This window comes from Amblyomma americanum, chromosome 5 (genome assembly GCF_052857255.1).
Source record: "Amblyomma americanum isolate KBUSLIRL-KWMA chromosome 5, ASM5285725v1, whole genome shotgun sequence".
NCBI classification, from domain to species: Eukaryota; Metazoa; Arthropoda; class Arachnida; order Ixodida; family Ixodidae; genus Amblyomma; species Amblyomma americanum.
Genome location: NC_135501.1, coordinates 24,517,173 through 24,533,889, shown reverse-complemented (window position 1 = coordinate 24,533,889; position 16,717 = coordinate 24,517,173). Strand labels below are relative to the sequence as shown.

Sequence of the window (16,717 nt, the reverse complement as noted above, 5' to 3'; positions counted from 1 at the left end):
GCTGCAGTATGATCGGTGTCGACATCTTTGGCGAGGTTGCAGTGCTGGTAGCAGCGTCTTTTCGCTGTCTGGTGCGGTCCGGCAGTTTCCCGAACTCAGGCGCCTCTCCCTGGAGACGTCGGCTGGCTCGCTGAGCTGCTGGTTCGTCCTCGGGTGTGAAGCGCTCAGGGCTGGGTTCACGACTTGAAGGGGGCGTCCGGAACATGGAAGGCTACCCAGCACCTCCACCAGATGTCACGTAGTGGTGACGGCAGTCGAAGCAGCGATGAAGACGGACGAAAGGGTCTTCTAAAAGAACTGTTTATTGGGCTGACTTGCACCCAAAATGGACTGAATCACTCGGCGGCGGCGAAGCGACAAGCGTGCTCGGCGGTCGTCGAACAGAATGCCCGCCGCTGTCGGCCGTGCTCAATTTAAAGCTGATAGCGAACATTCGAGATAAAAGGCGCAAAGTTACTAGAACATTCCGGAACAACGTACACTGTAAAAAAAAATGCTCCGCAGTACAGAGAAACCCGCTGGTAATGCGTTGCCGGAGGGTTTTCCGCAACATGAGGGACGGACTAAATGTCAGAAACAGAGACTCCGTATGACGACTGTCACATTCTTGGTAACGGAAAGTTACGCCATGCTATGCACGAGACCGAAATCGTTTCTTCACAACGAATGCTTATGTTTTGTTCTTATTGAAGTTTCCGCAATGTGTATGCATACGTCCTCCGTTCACTCGGAAGTCATTTCATCTAGAGCGGAAATTATCTGTATTGTAATTATGTACTTTCTGTAGTACATGAACATGCGTCTTCGTATAGCTTCTGCCCGCAATGTTCACTGCAGATATAGCCGTCCAGGTGCCGAAGAAATAAGTATTATGTACAAGGCTTTCCTTTACGCATATTATGTAGTGCATACGTACAAAGAATGCAGCTTAGAATGAAAGAGTGGTAAGTGTTTGGGTGAGTACAAGTACATACGTTTTATTTTCATGGCAAACTACACACATTGTACACCTGCACACTGCTGTCGGATCCATCTGAAAAGCATAAAAAAAATCCTCATTTAGTGGTCACACAACACCAAATATAAATTTCACAAATACATTTCAACCATCCGCTATTGAACAATCGGCTTTCGTAGAAGCTTTCAAAAGCCATTCACCGAGAACCAACCCGTTATAATTTATTGCCCAAAATTCATTTCTCATAACAGTAAACAGTAAAAACCACAGGTCCAGAAAGAAGCAGACAAAATGCGCTTTCCCGGGCGGCACTGTGCGCATGAAAGTCTACAGTTGCTTATCATTTTGTGCAAATAGAAAGTAGCTCAGGATGGGGGCCAGATGCAATTCAATGCAGGTGCCTTTCTGTACATAGTACTAAATGCACAACTTAGCGAGCAAGGAACATTGGTAACATATGAAAAAGGTGGGAGACGCTTGCCGAATTTATCGTCCACCCAATTTGTTATAGGCAAGACAAGACGAAGCGAAAGTCCCGCACTCAGTTTATATCCAGTTCCCAGGCATGCCCGTTGCGGCAGATTATGACGCTTTTTATTATGACACAAACTTAGAATACGGCCCCAGGAAGCACACTTCCCCAAAACCGCATGTTTTCACTCATAGCTTCCATTATCTCAGCATGTGCAAGAAAATGTACTAATATCTGATGTCAGTGAAAATGCAGTCACACGTACCGGAAGCAGCTCACTAAGGCATTCCAATATCTCTGCAGTGTGCCTCACAAGGAACGGATGCTCAAGTTTCAAAAAAGGGCTCTTGGCAGAAATTTAACCAAAGGCCGTTGCCATGTGAACCTTTTCAAAATGATGACCCAGAAAGACGAAGTGTCCTCATGTGTCTGATGCAAAAGAAGGATGAAGGCATGAGCCTTTCTGCTTTTTGAACAGCTGTGATAAGTTTTTTACTGGTACTGCTTGGTGCAGCTTCAGTCTCCTTCTTGGCATTTTGCGAAATAATTATATATCTGCGAAAGATCTCGCTAGCAAACATTTTGGCACTAATGGAGAAGCAAAAAGATCCATGTCCTAGGCCTTTTTTTGTGACACTAAAGGAAGGCTTGCCTTTTAGAGTCATTGATTACGAAGAGGTCCATGTGGCAACAAACTTTGAGAGAATTCCTTCAAGGGCTCTGTTCTCATGAGGTGCCCTGTAGATATATCACAACACCTCAGTGAGCTTTTACCAGCCCTGTGAGTTCACTGTCACTTGACATCAAGGGTATGTACTTTTCCTCGCCACATGCAGCAATGATGTATATGTCAAGAGAAAGCATAAAAGATTTCTAAGTGCAATTCCAGATTGCTTGCGGAGGAAAGCACAAGAGTGGCCATGCTCAGCTGTTACCTTTGCTTCTTGCTCGAGTTCTACTGTGAGTACTATGTAATGACAGGTGTCTGCATCAACTCATATTTAACACCCGTCCTGTGCGACCTCCATCTTGCACTACATGACAGGCAACTTTATAACACCCTTCATGCAAAGAGTGTCATCAGGGTCGGTGTGTTCTGTCAGTTTCCTGGTCCTGTGGTTTGTGCTGTGTTTTCTACTCTTAAATTATTTACTGCCTTCATTCTCCACTACATGAAGCCTGAATGTGCTACACTGGGCTGCTCCACGCGTCGTGGAGCAGCCCAGTGGCCATTTTTTTTTCATACGTCGGAGGCACTCAGCTCGAAAGCCATGCTTACTATATCCAGCAGACAAGGGTACATGTGAGACACATCATTAATAACTAATTCTCACAGTGGTATCTGGTGCAAGAATATCTAAATACTACTCAATTTTTGCTTAAGTTTTCAGATACACTCTTAGATTAAAAACATAATTTGGCTACATTAGCAGAAGCAAAGCACCAAGGTACCCACCAGTTACCTGAAGCACTGTACACAAGTTCTCGTGCCATCATGAATACAGCACACTGTCCACGTCTTCATAATGCCATGTCACTCCAGCACTTCGGTAGCAAAATTTTCCTTAAAAAAAAAGTTTTGTTTATGTTAGACTGGTCATATTTAATTTTACTATATACTATGTACTTCTCATTGTACTGCCCCAGACTAAAAAATACCAATGAACACGCTTTGAATTATGTCATATGTGATCACCAAATTATGTGATCACCATTATGTGATCACCAATTTGTTCTTAGAAATTCTGATTGAAATAAATCTGACAAAATATTATTTCAGAAAATGTGGCACAAGGAAGAAGGACGCTAGCTAGATAACCTGGACGAATGTTTTCAGTTGCATGCAGCCACCCGGCACCATTGCACACAAAATGTACAATAATGTGGGTTTTACCTTTCCGAATAGAATTTAATGCTGCAAACATTTAAGTAAAAAAATTTCAACCTTCCATTCCGCATAAAGGAAAGAAAATTCCTCTCGTTTTTTCACAAGCCTCTGCAAGTACACAATTCAGTGAATCTACTCTACAAGTACTTGAATCTATCAGCACGAGACAGGGACGAGAAAAGAAACAAAACAAGCACTGACTCGCAACTGAAGTTTATTGAAGTGAACAGAGAGTATACAGAAAAGCCACACGCCACAAACTGCACAATTACACATAAGCTACATCACAACATAAGTAAAAGATTGCCCTTAACATTCCTCTCATCTAGACAGTCCAACCCGCTGCATGTTAACGCTATGGGCAGCACACTCACACATTCGTCACCGAGTCATAAGATGTGTCTAGCCTCGATAATTTTCTGGTTAATCTGCTGTGAACGTAGTGCCAAAATGCGTGTTGCCGAAAGGAATGGCTAGCAGCCTTCACATCTCTTGTAATATGCAGATAAGTTACAACCCCTACCAATATCCAAATACCTCTCATGCTCCTGTAGTCTTACATTGATACACATTCCAGTTTCACCAACATAAACCCAACCACATAATAATGGTATGCAAGGCACATATATGTTGCCACGTTTCACTCGACACATGTGCTTTTCCCTAACGAAATTCACAAAATTAACAATTTTACAGATTGTAGACAACTTATTAGGGGCCGAACACGCCATTTTTACGTCATACCTTCTGGCCACAGTTTTCAAATTTTGCAACAATCTATGTATGTACAGTAACACAGTCAGTCTTTTGGCATCTCACTGGCTGGCCCCAGCCTGATCATGCCAGTCCCTGCGAAGGGGTTTCAGCTTTTAACATGCTAAAGGGAAGAATGGCACAGCATCAAGTAACGAGGAAAGCAGGACAGCACACCCACGCACAAGTGCCAACCCTGGAGCAGGTACAAAATCCAAGAGTGCGTGCTTGACATTCAGCGTTGACAGTCAAGGAAACGAGGAAACACGGATTTGAACGCTAAAGATTGAACGAGCCCGATCCTTGGCTGCCAACGCTGAATGTCAAGTACACGCTCTTAGATTCTGCATCCGCTCCAAGGATGGCACTTGTGCGTGGGTGTGCTCTCCTGTTGTCCTCGTTACTTGATGCTGCGCCATTCTTATCTTTAGCATGTCAGACCAACTTGCCCAATCTTATATGCTCAGCTTTAACAATTTATCGCACGCTTCTGCAATAGCATGGTTGGGAAATCATGCTTTCATTAGCCTTAAAATCTTCTCTTGGAAACCAGTTGTCACGCTGTAAAAGCATGGCTTCACCAATACCGAGCCTAGACTTGACGACGCAATGCTATCTTTCACTAGCTTAAAATCGTTTGACCAACAGTCAAGTAGCTGCTTAACACTCCTGGGTAAATATCGCTAGCACACATGGCGTGTGCAGAACATCAAGGTAAGGTTCAGAAACCGCAGCTCTTTTTGTTGGGACATTTTCTCCAAGGTAAACTTAAGACAAAGGCCTTGCTCCTTAAACAAGTTCACAATATGTACAGGTCCCACACTATCACAACCTTTGTAAAAGACCAGACAATCATAGACGTAGCGAAAGATTTCCCCCAGCCCATGCAATTTCTTGGCAATCATTCCTTCCACCCTGCTTAAGAGAATATTGCTTAGCACAGGGGCAGCCTTCGAATCGATACATTTAGCAGACTTTTGAACATATGCCGCACTGCCATACTCCACAAACATGCTCTTCACTTCAAATAAAAGGAGGCAAGTGCCAAAAAAGACTTATGTTACACACCCGTTCCTAAACACGAGCTCATCGTTGTGCTCCGATATACACATTCATAAGCTTTTCACAAGATCTTCAGACGGGATAGAATAAAATAGTTCTACATCGACACTAATCACATGACAATCCACTGGATTGTCATTCTTAAGATACTCAACCACACTGCGAATTGAGTACAAGAAATGGATCTTCAAGATGCGAAGTAGACAGATGCTTTTGCAAATAACCAGAGATAATTTTGCATGAATCCTTTAATGAAACTTATCTGAAGAGCATGTTATTGAATAGCATTTATTTGAAGAGCATGTTTGTAGAGTAGCGCAGTGCGGTATGTGTTCTAAAGTCTCGAATATTTAGTGGTTCAAAGGTTGACCTTGTGCTAAGCAATATTTTCTTGAGTAGGGTGGATAGAAAAATTGTCCAGAATGTGCATGGGCTGGGGGGAAAATCTTTTGCTATGTCGATGATTTTCTGGTCTTTTATAAAGGTTGTGATAGTTCGGGACCTGTACATCTTCTCAAGTTGTTTAAGGAGCAAGGCCTTTATCTCAGGTTTACCTTGGAGCAAATGTCCCAAGAAAAAGAGCTGTGGTTTCTGGACCTTACCTTGATGTTCAGAACACTTCATGTGTGCTGGCGAGTGTTAAGCTGCTACCTGGCTACATGTCGACCATTCCAAGCTAGTGAAAGATAGCATTGCACTTTCTAACGCGGGCTCAGAATTGATGAAATTATGCTTTCACAGCATGACGACTAGTTTCCAAGAGCAGATTTTAAGGTTAACGAACGCAGGATTTCCAAACCTTGTTACTGCAAGAGCATATGATAAATTGTTAAAGAAGCTGAGACAGTTTTGCGGTGACCAGCACAATCAGGCTGGGGCCAGCCAGCGAGATGCCAAAAGACCAGTTGTGTTACCGTATGTACATAAATTGTCGCACAATTTGAAAAATGTGACCAGAAGGTATGATGTAAAAGTGGCTTTCTCGGCCCCTAATACGTTGTCTAAAGCATGTAAAATTTTAAGAATAATTCTGTGAATGTGGCTCGAGAAAAGTACACGTGTAGAGTGAAATGTATATGTACCTTGTAAAATGAATGTGGTATCAAATATTATTATCTTGTAGTCTGGTTTACGTAGGTGCAACTGGAAGGTGTATGAATGTAAGACTACAGGAACACAAGAGGGTAGGGGCTTGGCTAGGTGGTTGAGGTAACTCTGCTGTACACTGCACGGGATGTGAAGTCTGCTACCCTTTCCTTTTGGCAACACGCATTTTGGCAGTAAATTCAGAGAGATTAAATGAGAGATTATCGAGGCTAGACACATCTTATGACTCCGTGAAGAATGTGTGTTTTGTCTATCGTGTTAACACACAATGAGTTGGACTACCTCGATCAGGGAAATGTTGAGGGCGATTTTTGACTCATGTTGTCCTGCATGCTTATCTGTAACTACATGGTTTATGGTATTGCTTGGCTTTTTATATATTCCCTGTTCACGCCAATAAACTTTAGTCGCGAGTCAGCACCTGTCTTGTCTCCTTTCTCATCCGTCTTTCGCGCTGGTGGGTTCACCGCAATGGCTCACCTCTGCAGAAATCCAAGGCATGACATTTTCCTCTTCACACTCGTGGTTCAGCGCATAATATGGCAGAGGCTTTTCAATTCCAAGGAAAGTTCATGGCTCCATTGAACACTGCCTCCTGCTTACAAGACACAGAGCAGCAATCATTGTAGATTCTACCTGTGACACAAAGAGCAAAGTTTTAGTTTGAGTGGACTAAACTAGGAAAGCAGCACAATATATCTATAGCCAAATAACTGAACTGAAAGAAATAGAGGGTAGTGTAATAGTGAACATACTGATATATTGCAAGTGAGATATATGCATAATATATTGCAATATCCAACACTGCTACCGTTGCCTTAGCCAACTACTTCATAAATAACAATAAATGCACTATCACAAAAATACTGATAACGTACTATTAGTGTTAATAGTAGCAGTGCAGGTTCCATGAACTAAAAAGGGCCCAGTGCTGACTGTCGTTCCCACAGCAGCCTTGTGACCAATGGCCGGTGTAAAGGAAAGAGGAGGAATGACTGAAAAGAGAAAGAGCCAGGGGGAAGGAAAATAGGTATAGAAGGGCTTAGGATATCATAGGCAAATAAGGTTGTTTAGACAGTGAGCACAAAATAAACATTACCACACAAGTAAAGACATACAAGACCAAACATATATATCATTGTGCAGAGTGGCAAACTTGATGCCATTTAGCCCAAAATATGTTTTCAATAAAGTGATTATAATTATTAATAGAACAACTGACCGAGTGAAACCATAACAGGGATGAACAAGGAAGTTGTTAATATTCTGGCAGAAATTAAAAGAAGAAAATGGATCTGGCCAGGGCATACAATGCAGAGAATGAATCACCAATGGTATCTTAGGGCAACAGAATGAATTTGATGAATTTTAATGGCACAAGGGCATCTGTGGCCAAAGAGTGCCTTAGCACAAGTTAATTTCGTCTACTCAAGGTGAAATCAGAGACCCATTTCCCAAGCATTTCATTCCAGATAAGCTGAGCACCACGCCAGGAAACAGCTTGTGCATTGTATCCCAACAAAATGAATTTCACCCTAAGGAAAATATAGCAGGAGATAGCTGATTATAAGCTCACTAGATAAGATTAGGTGACTTCTGATAGTGTGGCATGTAGCTGGTGCAAGACACAGATAATTAAACTGGAAAAGGCCATTGTCCTGAGGTGAATGTAAACTAAGCAATGAGGATAATGAAATTCGCTACACTAGAGCTGTTAAGAATCAGCTCAAGTTCCATGCTTCAAGATGATGCAAGTTTGCTCAGTGAAAAAAATAAGTTCACCCAAGAATTGGTATCTTGGCGGTATCAAGCTGCAGGTGCAGATGAATTAATCCTGCCTCAGAGAAGAGCTACATAGAGCACAAAACATTTTCGGCCAGTCCTACACTGACAGCTGTTAATAACTATTTTAAAACTGTTTTTCATTGCACAAACAATAATACCGAGTTTGTGTTGGTCATGTGATTATGTTACTGAGGCTCTCCTAAAAATTCTAGCCAGAGCTAAAATACAAGCTGTCTCAACTAAGTTTTTATATCAACAATGAGCACATAAACTCATGCAGATTATTCAAGTAGAAGTTTTATTCTTCATGACGTGCCCTACAAATTTTAAATTATACTTAAAAGTAATAGAGTGGAGTGCTTGTGCCAAAAATACTAAACCTCAACAACAAAGAGAACACAAGATAAAGGCAACAACATATTGCCCAAAATTTAAATGTTTGACAGAACAAATATGAAAAGAAAACCTCTCCACAACTGGAACAAAACAGCGTGATACCGAGCACACATTTGAAAATTGTTTCATCCAAATCCCCAGTCTGATGCTCCAGCACTCTTCAGCCAGCATGTCATGAAATGTACCATAGTTCTGGTAGCTGTAAAGAGTATACAGCTGATCCGGCATTTTGATATGTGAACAGTAACCCTCAATGACCACCAGGCTGAATACTTTCAAGAGGCTGTTCTAGTAACAAGACTGCAGTGAAACACTTAGCAAGTTATGCTGGCGTAATAATGCAAACCGTTAATCTGAGAGTTCGCTACCACGCAACTCTGTAGTAACTCCTAAAGTGTTGCAATCGAATGAAAAAAAGGACTGCCTATTATATAAACAAAAGTCAAGAGGCTGCAATGCAAGGCCACGACAGAAGTGCTGCAATACAGCAATAGCGATACAATGTACACTTTAAGCAACACAATGAAACATGATCTTTTATCCTTAATTATCAGAATTTAAATATTTGTTTTCCTTGCTCTCTTGCAAAATTAAGTTTAGATCGTGAAAGCACTCAAAAAGACAAGGATACAGAAAGAAATTTCCACACAGTGCACTTACTTCCAGTGTCTTTTTGAGCACATCCACTATCTAAACATGGTAACCCAACTAGTCTAAACGCTGTCGTTATTCCAAAATTAAGCCTTTCACAAAGTAGGAGCCCCTTTCCCCATACAAGGTGCACCATAACTAATCTAACACTTTTTTCATGATATGTTTTCTCTGAGAATAAACACTGTTTGAAGATTTTGCAATAGTACTTGTCTTTTAAATTCTACAAATGTATCATGCAAGTGTTCAATGAAATGACCATCTGCCTATCTTGATCATTGCTCAAAATCAGGGTATAATGCACCATGAAGGGCAGGCTCTGCTTGATTTTTATGTTTTCCTAATGAAGCATGTACGTGCAACCCTTCTGCTGGCTTGTATGCAGCGGGTTTGTCTAGCTAGGCGAACTGTGGTTTTGCTATAAAGATGAAATGGTACTTTGGAAGTGAATGGTTTTCTAAAATGCATTTAACATACATACCGGGGCTTTACCAGCACCTGGTGTAAGCAACATCAGTGGGGGAACCACAGGAGTGGCCTAGTGGTCCGAGCATCTGCCTCGCAAGCAGGAGGTGCGGAGTTCGATCCCCAGTGCCACCGGGTAACCAGCGGTGATACAATGGGTCGTTTCAATGGCCAGTTTAAAACCTGAAATAACCATGCTGCAATATATACAAAAAATGATTTGTGTGCTCTCTCTTACATGACATAGTTAATCATATCATAGTGTTGGTAGTACACAAAATGCATGTGTGGAACATATACATGCACTGTTTTTGTTCACATCTTACCTGCTATGTGCTGTTATGGCATGTTATGTGCTGGGAAAGCAACAGATAGTGAGCAATGTTCTGTTGCAGCCTTTCTTCTGGTGGAATTTGAATCATGTGAGGTGCAGCTGAAAGAAATTGTTTCATACATAAGTATATTTCATGTAACACAACAAAAAGTGCACAGCCCCATCATGAGTTGTGGTTTAAACTAACAGCGAGTTTTTTACTACTCTATTTAACATATGATGCAAGTCAGTGATGCTGGAGGCACAAAACTAAATACTGTGAGGTAACAAGAGCTAATATGGACAATCATGCCTTTAAGAGATATTGTCAATATATATTTTCCTGAATGAACTAAAGTTATCCTTAGAAGCATTCAGAGGAAGATAATTTTGCTAAATGCCTTTTGCCAGAATAGGCCTTTTATGAACCAGTTGCAAATGAAAAGAATAACTTTAAGACCATGCTATGCATGCTCTAACGCCAAAGTAGTTGCATACAAGCAGTATACTATGCCCCTAGTTTTATGGTGGGCCTGTACTGCACAATTTTCATGCAAGGTAGTGGAAAGTATGTGCCGTGAAACAGACCTCTGCTTGCTGAAACTGGCAAATAAGTACTGGGTTGTTAAGGCAGGAAAGAAGTTACATAGTTCCTTCTGCAGGTTTTGAACTTCAGGTTAGTTATTTGAAAAATATCAATCCCTGAACTGCAATGATTGAAGTTTTTAGCAAATAACATTTCCATTGTAACAGTGGAAACGCTCTTTTATTTGAGGAACGACTTTTCAAAAGCCTGCGTTTCATGGTGGCTGTCAAGTAGCCGTGATAAAGAGAAACCAGTCACGACACACAACCAAGCCCCCGTAGCACATTTTCAACTATACCCTCATGATATAGCTTTAAAGTAAGTGTTAAGCAATACAAATACAAATCCCTTGATTTCCTTCATGATTTATCACTGGTGTATACATACAAAGATAACCGTACAAGATGTGGAGTGCATGGTACAGAGAGAGTAGGCAGATGGTTTCTTGACACTCAAAAAGTGAACAAGGGAAGGAAAAATCTCAGGGTGCTTGCCGTTTCGACAAGACAACTTGTTTTCGTCTGGGGTCAACATATACAGAGGAAACTTAGAATCAAGTACAGGGTTGTCCACTCTTAGTGCGAACACGCGAGCACATGGCTGTGCTCTTTGGGCCACTGTGTCTGACATTGCCACACATCGAAGTGTAACATGACACGAAGCACCACATCCAGGTGCATCTCCTCTTGCGCCATTTTGCAGCGATGAGTGGCTGCGCCGCACACAGTGGACCTCTAAAGAGTGCGGCCATGCGCTCACATGTTTGCACTAAATGTGGCCAGCTCTGTACATTCCGGACTTGGCATAATTATTTGAAAAGGCCTTGCACATGGTCAGAGGTTTCCCAACCCATAATTTCCCCCTCCTTTCCTGCATTCTTTAATTTATCGTTATACTTTAACCTTACGCCCTGCACCTCCTGACATCACTTCTCGGAACCTTGGCCGCCATACTCCTCCCCCTCCCCCTTCTTTTTGCCTTTTTTCCGAACCTGCCCTCATTTTCTCTTTTTCCTTCAAATTATTTTGCCCCCCCCCCCCCTGGTATTTTATTCTGCCATGCTGCTTAATTCCTTTATCCTAGTTTTTCAGGAAAAGGCAGCCAGCCATACCAAGCCACCTGTTGCGGCTGGACATAAAGCCATTCAAGCCCACTATCCACACTCCATACCCCGAGATTCGTTTCTACTGAATTGGGCTTTTTTGTTTTCACAGTTTTGCAGGTCAACCGGTTAACCTTCTTTAGCAGCTATCATGCTTGGTCAAGGTTCACGCTCCCCATTGTAACGCCCTTCCCATATCGCACCCTCGTCCCACACAACAGGCCTTTCGCCTCGACGTGAAAACCTTATTTAAACCCCACCAATGATGAACACTTTGCCAGACAAAGACAAGTCCTCTTGTCGAAACGTCGGCAAGCACCCTGAGGCTTTTCCCTTCCTTATTCAGTTTGTGAGATACCAGGGACAGGTGTTCAAGCAGCCATACCACACTAATACCCCTGTCACACGGGCACCGCAAAGGCCTTTGAGAATCATATCCAAAGGCGTAAGGAGTGCAGCTACCCGGTACAAATGTTGCGCCTTTGTCGCTAAGGGCCTTGGAGGCGAAGGCGCTCAACCGAGACCTTCGGAGCCCGAAGACGCGGCATTCGAGAAGCTGTGATCGCAGTACCATCCAAAGTCAAAAAGTAAAAGCAATAAAAAAAATAGATAAGCTAATAATGTTTGAAAACATTTTTTTCAAATACGAAAGGTATGTCTGGCTTTGGTTTTTGTACGGGTGTTTATGTTTTATGTTCAAATTTCAAGACAGTGAAAGTGTTGCGGCAACACCGAGCGCCCATGGTGGCCAAGGCAATACACGTACAAAACCTGCTCCTGCTGATGAGAGTAGCTGTTGCGGTACTTTTAAGGAAGCAATCAGAATAAAAAAATTGTCAAAGCTCAACGAAAGAACAGAATACACCACTTTAATTTTAGAACACTCACTTCAGCCACCTCGAGTATAGCAGCGGGTGCTAAGCCTGAACGACTTTCACCTTTGGGCTGCACCGTGTAGCTGCATCGCTGCTCCTTTAAGCTTTCGCTCCTTTGGTGAAAAATGGTGCCTTTGCTGGAAAGGCCTTCGAGGAATGCCATGTGACAGGGGTATAAAGCACATTTTTTACTGACACGAAAGACTCAGTGCCTTTAGTTCTGACAACATTCTGAATCATGCTTTGGTGGCTTAGCATATCAAAATACTGGACATGACAAAATCAGCTAATTAGTGAGGGCTATTATTTGCTATAGGTAAAATTATAACATTCTCCTAAAATAATGAAAAGAAACCACCAGCACTGACATCAATGTACAATTTGGCTGTAACATACTGACATGACAATATAGTTACACGTAAATTCCCTTTTCGCACTTCAAAACTGCATGCATTATTTCTAGAAAGTGCGAGAACAGAAGCTCATACATACTGATAAAGAAAAGAGTGCATAATAGTACCACTTATGAGGTGTTTATCGGCAACTGCAATGAGCAAGGCTATGTTAATGGCAATCCAGAGTTATTATGTGTCTTATGAGCGCATGCACTTGGGAGGTGATAGCAGCTGTGGATGCAGCTGTCCATCGCAGTTTTGAGTCTGTCGAGATAACACATGGGGTAAGGTATTCCCTGTTTTGCTGCCGAAGGCAAAACCGTCAGCGAGTGGAGTTGCCTTGCTATTCACTGTCAATATCTACTGCTCAAAGTAAAGGAAACTAGGGCATAAAACATACAGCATTTCATACTATGCTTTGGCCAAATGCAGTGAGAATGAAACAGACTAGAGACTTGTCTTATGACGTTTGCACTCTTTACTTTGCACCAGAGGAAAATAAATTTATGTACAGTTGACCTACTGCTTGCCACAGTCCTAGAAGAAATGAATCCAGGTCTCAGAAATTCTACCGAGAGAATACTGATGCTGCATGTGCATTTCTCTGAACTGTTCTGAAATATGCAGAAGTTACCAAATTTTTTACTACCTGATTACATACTGTAATCTTTGCAAGGAATATGAGGTTAACGGACAGGGAAAAAATGTCAGGAATGGTACCTGTGGTACGGGGCACTTGGACAAACAAATGACCCACTGGGCGTCCCCAGGAGCTCTGCTACCAGGCACCCCTAGCAACAGTAGTCAATTTTCCAGATCCAAAGGAGCCATGCGAATGATTGCCGAAAAGTCAAGTTTAAGGACAGCAGATGCATGAACACAAAAGTTTTCCAACTTTGTTTCAGTGTGATAAATGGTTTCAAATCTCTAGACTATATCTGGTAGTACACAAATTATCAGAACACCATCTCCCGCTCAGAATCATCTCAAAACACATTCGACACGCAGTACCAACATGGACAGTTCGTGCTTAATTGAATCCAAAAGTTTACGCTGATCGACCAATATTACTCTAAATAGAGACAGAAAGCGCATGCACGTTGTACTGATGTTATCGTGAACATAACATGCGACGAGACGCAGGGTTACAATACAAACAAAAAACCGCTTTCAAAATTTGAGAACAAAAGGCTCACCTTCTCACAAGTTCGCCAAACCGGAGACGTTGCCGAGTGGCTGCCGCCAAAGTCACTCGCAATGCACAGAAACAATAAAAATGCAATGCCGCTGACTTTCCTTGAGCAATTCCAGTCGATTGAACTTCCAACTGTTCGCACCGACTACCTCTGCAAGCATGTCTAAAGTTAGCGGCCCGCAGCCACGCCATTTGCAATTTACGGAGCTACACGGGAAATTCATAGCGCCATTCGCGTATTCGCGCTCAAGCTCACGTCGCTGATGTCGCAAAGGCGCACAACGGCAAAAACATATAAGATGTATTTAATTTTACGGTAGCTTTTTTAGCTGACAACCTGAATCGTTTGATATATTGTTTTTTCTTTTCGTTGCATGAACGTTATTACCACCAGCGGCAGCGCAGCTTGGCCATGGCTAGCCATGGCGAAGTCGAAGCGCTAGCCGAGCCCGCAGTCGGAAACATGTGCGCAGTTAGCGCAGTGTGGAGTTGAATGAGCAGGCGCTATGGAATGGGTTTTTGTTCTTCCGTGTTCGCTGCGTGCGTCCTGCGCGTTGTGTGTCTTTAGTATGTGTGTGTGTGTATGTGTGTGGCCGGAACGCTGCATTGGAGTGTACATACAACAGCTCGCTGTCCCGTGCGGCATCGGTGCGTAGTAAAACGATCATGCAGAATGTGCGTTACAATGCCAGTGGCCCTGCACGAAAGAGGAGACTTGAAGCCGACGGAAAAGCTGCTCTCCCTCGTGGGACTGCAAGAATCTGGCGAGTAACAGTCGACGTGCGTTTCGGTGGATGATTCCGTTTACCACGCCAAAAAATTCAGCACTGGCCAACAGCAATGATGAACTGCTGCTGCATCATCACCTGTGTGATGTTTGTGACAAGCTTGTTGGATGTGAACGTGGCCATGAATGGTATTCGCCGAGCAGTGGCCCTCAGGGCGTGGCACCAGTGGATACCTGAAGACGATTACTGTTTGCCCGCGCCCTGGCGCCTCGCATTCAACCGAATGCTTTGGCGTTAATTATTTATATATGAAGTTCACACGTAGTTGGACTCGCAAATATTACCGCGTACAAACGTACCGTCGGAAGAGCACCCTTTTTCATTTTTTTAGGGAGGGGGTGGGGGAATTACCGTCTGCTCAAATTTAATGTCACTAATATTTTGAGCTTATTTTCTAAACAGGTGCCGTGGTGGCACTGTAAGCAATGCATTTACTGGGCAGAAGTTTATTTTATGTTGTGTTGGCACAAGGTTAATGATTGTCATTGTACTGTGGTGCCATGTTCAAACAAAACACATAATTGTACACTCTCTTTGAAGAATGTCTAATGAGGTAATAAATTACTGAGCAGCGACTATGCACTGTGGTAAATGCGACGGACGTTACTGAATTACTTCACACTTGTCATGTTCTGTTGTCGTTAGTGATTACGTATGCCTTCGTGTCTGCTGCTTTCCAGTGTAGGGGTCGAGAGGCATGTCGAGCTCCACTTAGCAGCTTTTTTTCCTTCCACTCTCTACTGGCCAACGTGGTAAAATAAACTCAACATAATGCGTGATTGCTCAGACCTAGATTAGACTACCATTTCACTTATTTACTCTCAGGGCCAATTGGCATCGAAGAGAGGAGAGCGACTAACATAAATACATGTGTAGGCAGATTAATTAAAATGATTATACACAGCAGACTTGAAGGCATTGGATGCAGTGGTGGACATGACGAAGGCAGAGAAGATGTGACAGCTGGAAACGTAGAAAAGTGGAGATCTGCGTGAGTTTGTACGCGACTTAAGGTGAACGCTAGCAAAAAATTAAGAAGGCGCAGAAGACTGAGGTCAGAGTTAAAACTGTAGTTTAACAGAGGAAAGCACCTCCCAGCAAGCCAAAATGTGCACATGCAAGCAGTTATGTGAACACAGAACATAGAAAATGAAGCTCCTTTTTGGACAGAAGGAAAGCTAAGGCACATTGCTTATTGTGATGTTGCTTAAAAAGTTGGTGTCTAGTTGTTGCCCTTCATATCTGGTCCTTCCACACCCAGCAACTGAAATGCCATCAAAAAGGAGCATCTCCAATCACTCTAATTACATGGGAGGTACACATCGCCAGATGTCAGAGGCTTGGCGTCTCATCTTGCAGACTAGCTAGTTTGGCAGATTTAAACTTTACCGCATGTAAGAGGCATGCGGTAGCCTTGAAGGGGAGTATTTCATAAGTGTTACAGCATATTGTACAGTGCTGGCATGCTTCATTATTTACATCACAGTAATATGCTAGCACAGGCTGTAAAGTTTGTAAGTGAACAGAAAAAACAATGTTCATACCATATCTTAGCCACATTCTTAGTATTGTATAAAAAGTGCAAATAAGGAATTCCTCATTTTTTTGTCAACTTTTTCTTTCTGTGCATTGATTTTTTGCAAGTTAGCAAGCTTCTACAGTCTTGTGTGCCTATCGGCTGGCCCCTTGTTTGTCAAAGGTACCGAGTACACAATGGGTCGTGTCAGTGCAAGCTAAGTAAACGATGGATAGAAAATTCGTGCTTTCAGAGTATTTCCAGAAAAAACTGCTATTATTTCCTACTCAGGATGGGGGAACAGCATCGATGGTGCACATCCTCCTTGTCACTGCAGCAATTATGGCTGCTCGCTGCTTTTTGGTGGCGTTTCATTTATCTGCAGGAAGAGCAGGCATGAATGGGCGGCA

The 16,717-nt window shown here is 42.6% G+C and overlaps 2 long non-coding RNA genes across 2 annotated transcripts; both read right to left on the bottom strand.

Annotated features, from left to right (window-relative positions):
* Positions 1–504: 504 nt before the first annotated feature.
* LOC144132337 (uncharacterized) lies at positions 505–7,972 on the bottom strand. Its single transcript, XR_013314784.1, has 4 exons — positions 7,119–7,972; positions 6,721–6,876; positions 2,887–2,994; positions 505–1,033 (listed from the first exon to the last, which is right to left on the bottom strand). It is a non-coding gene; the product is annotated as an uncharacterized LOC144132337 (long non-coding RNA).
* Positions 7,973–9,553: 1,581 nt separating this feature from the next.
* LOC144132336 (uncharacterized) lies at positions 9,554–14,157 on the bottom strand. Its single transcript, XR_013314783.1, has 4 exons — positions 14,005–14,157; positions 13,529–13,599; positions 9,864–9,970; positions 9,554–9,734 (listed from the first exon to the last, which is right to left on the bottom strand). It is a non-coding gene; the product is annotated as an uncharacterized LOC144132336 (long non-coding RNA).
* Positions 14,158–16,717: the final 2,560 nt, after the last annotated feature.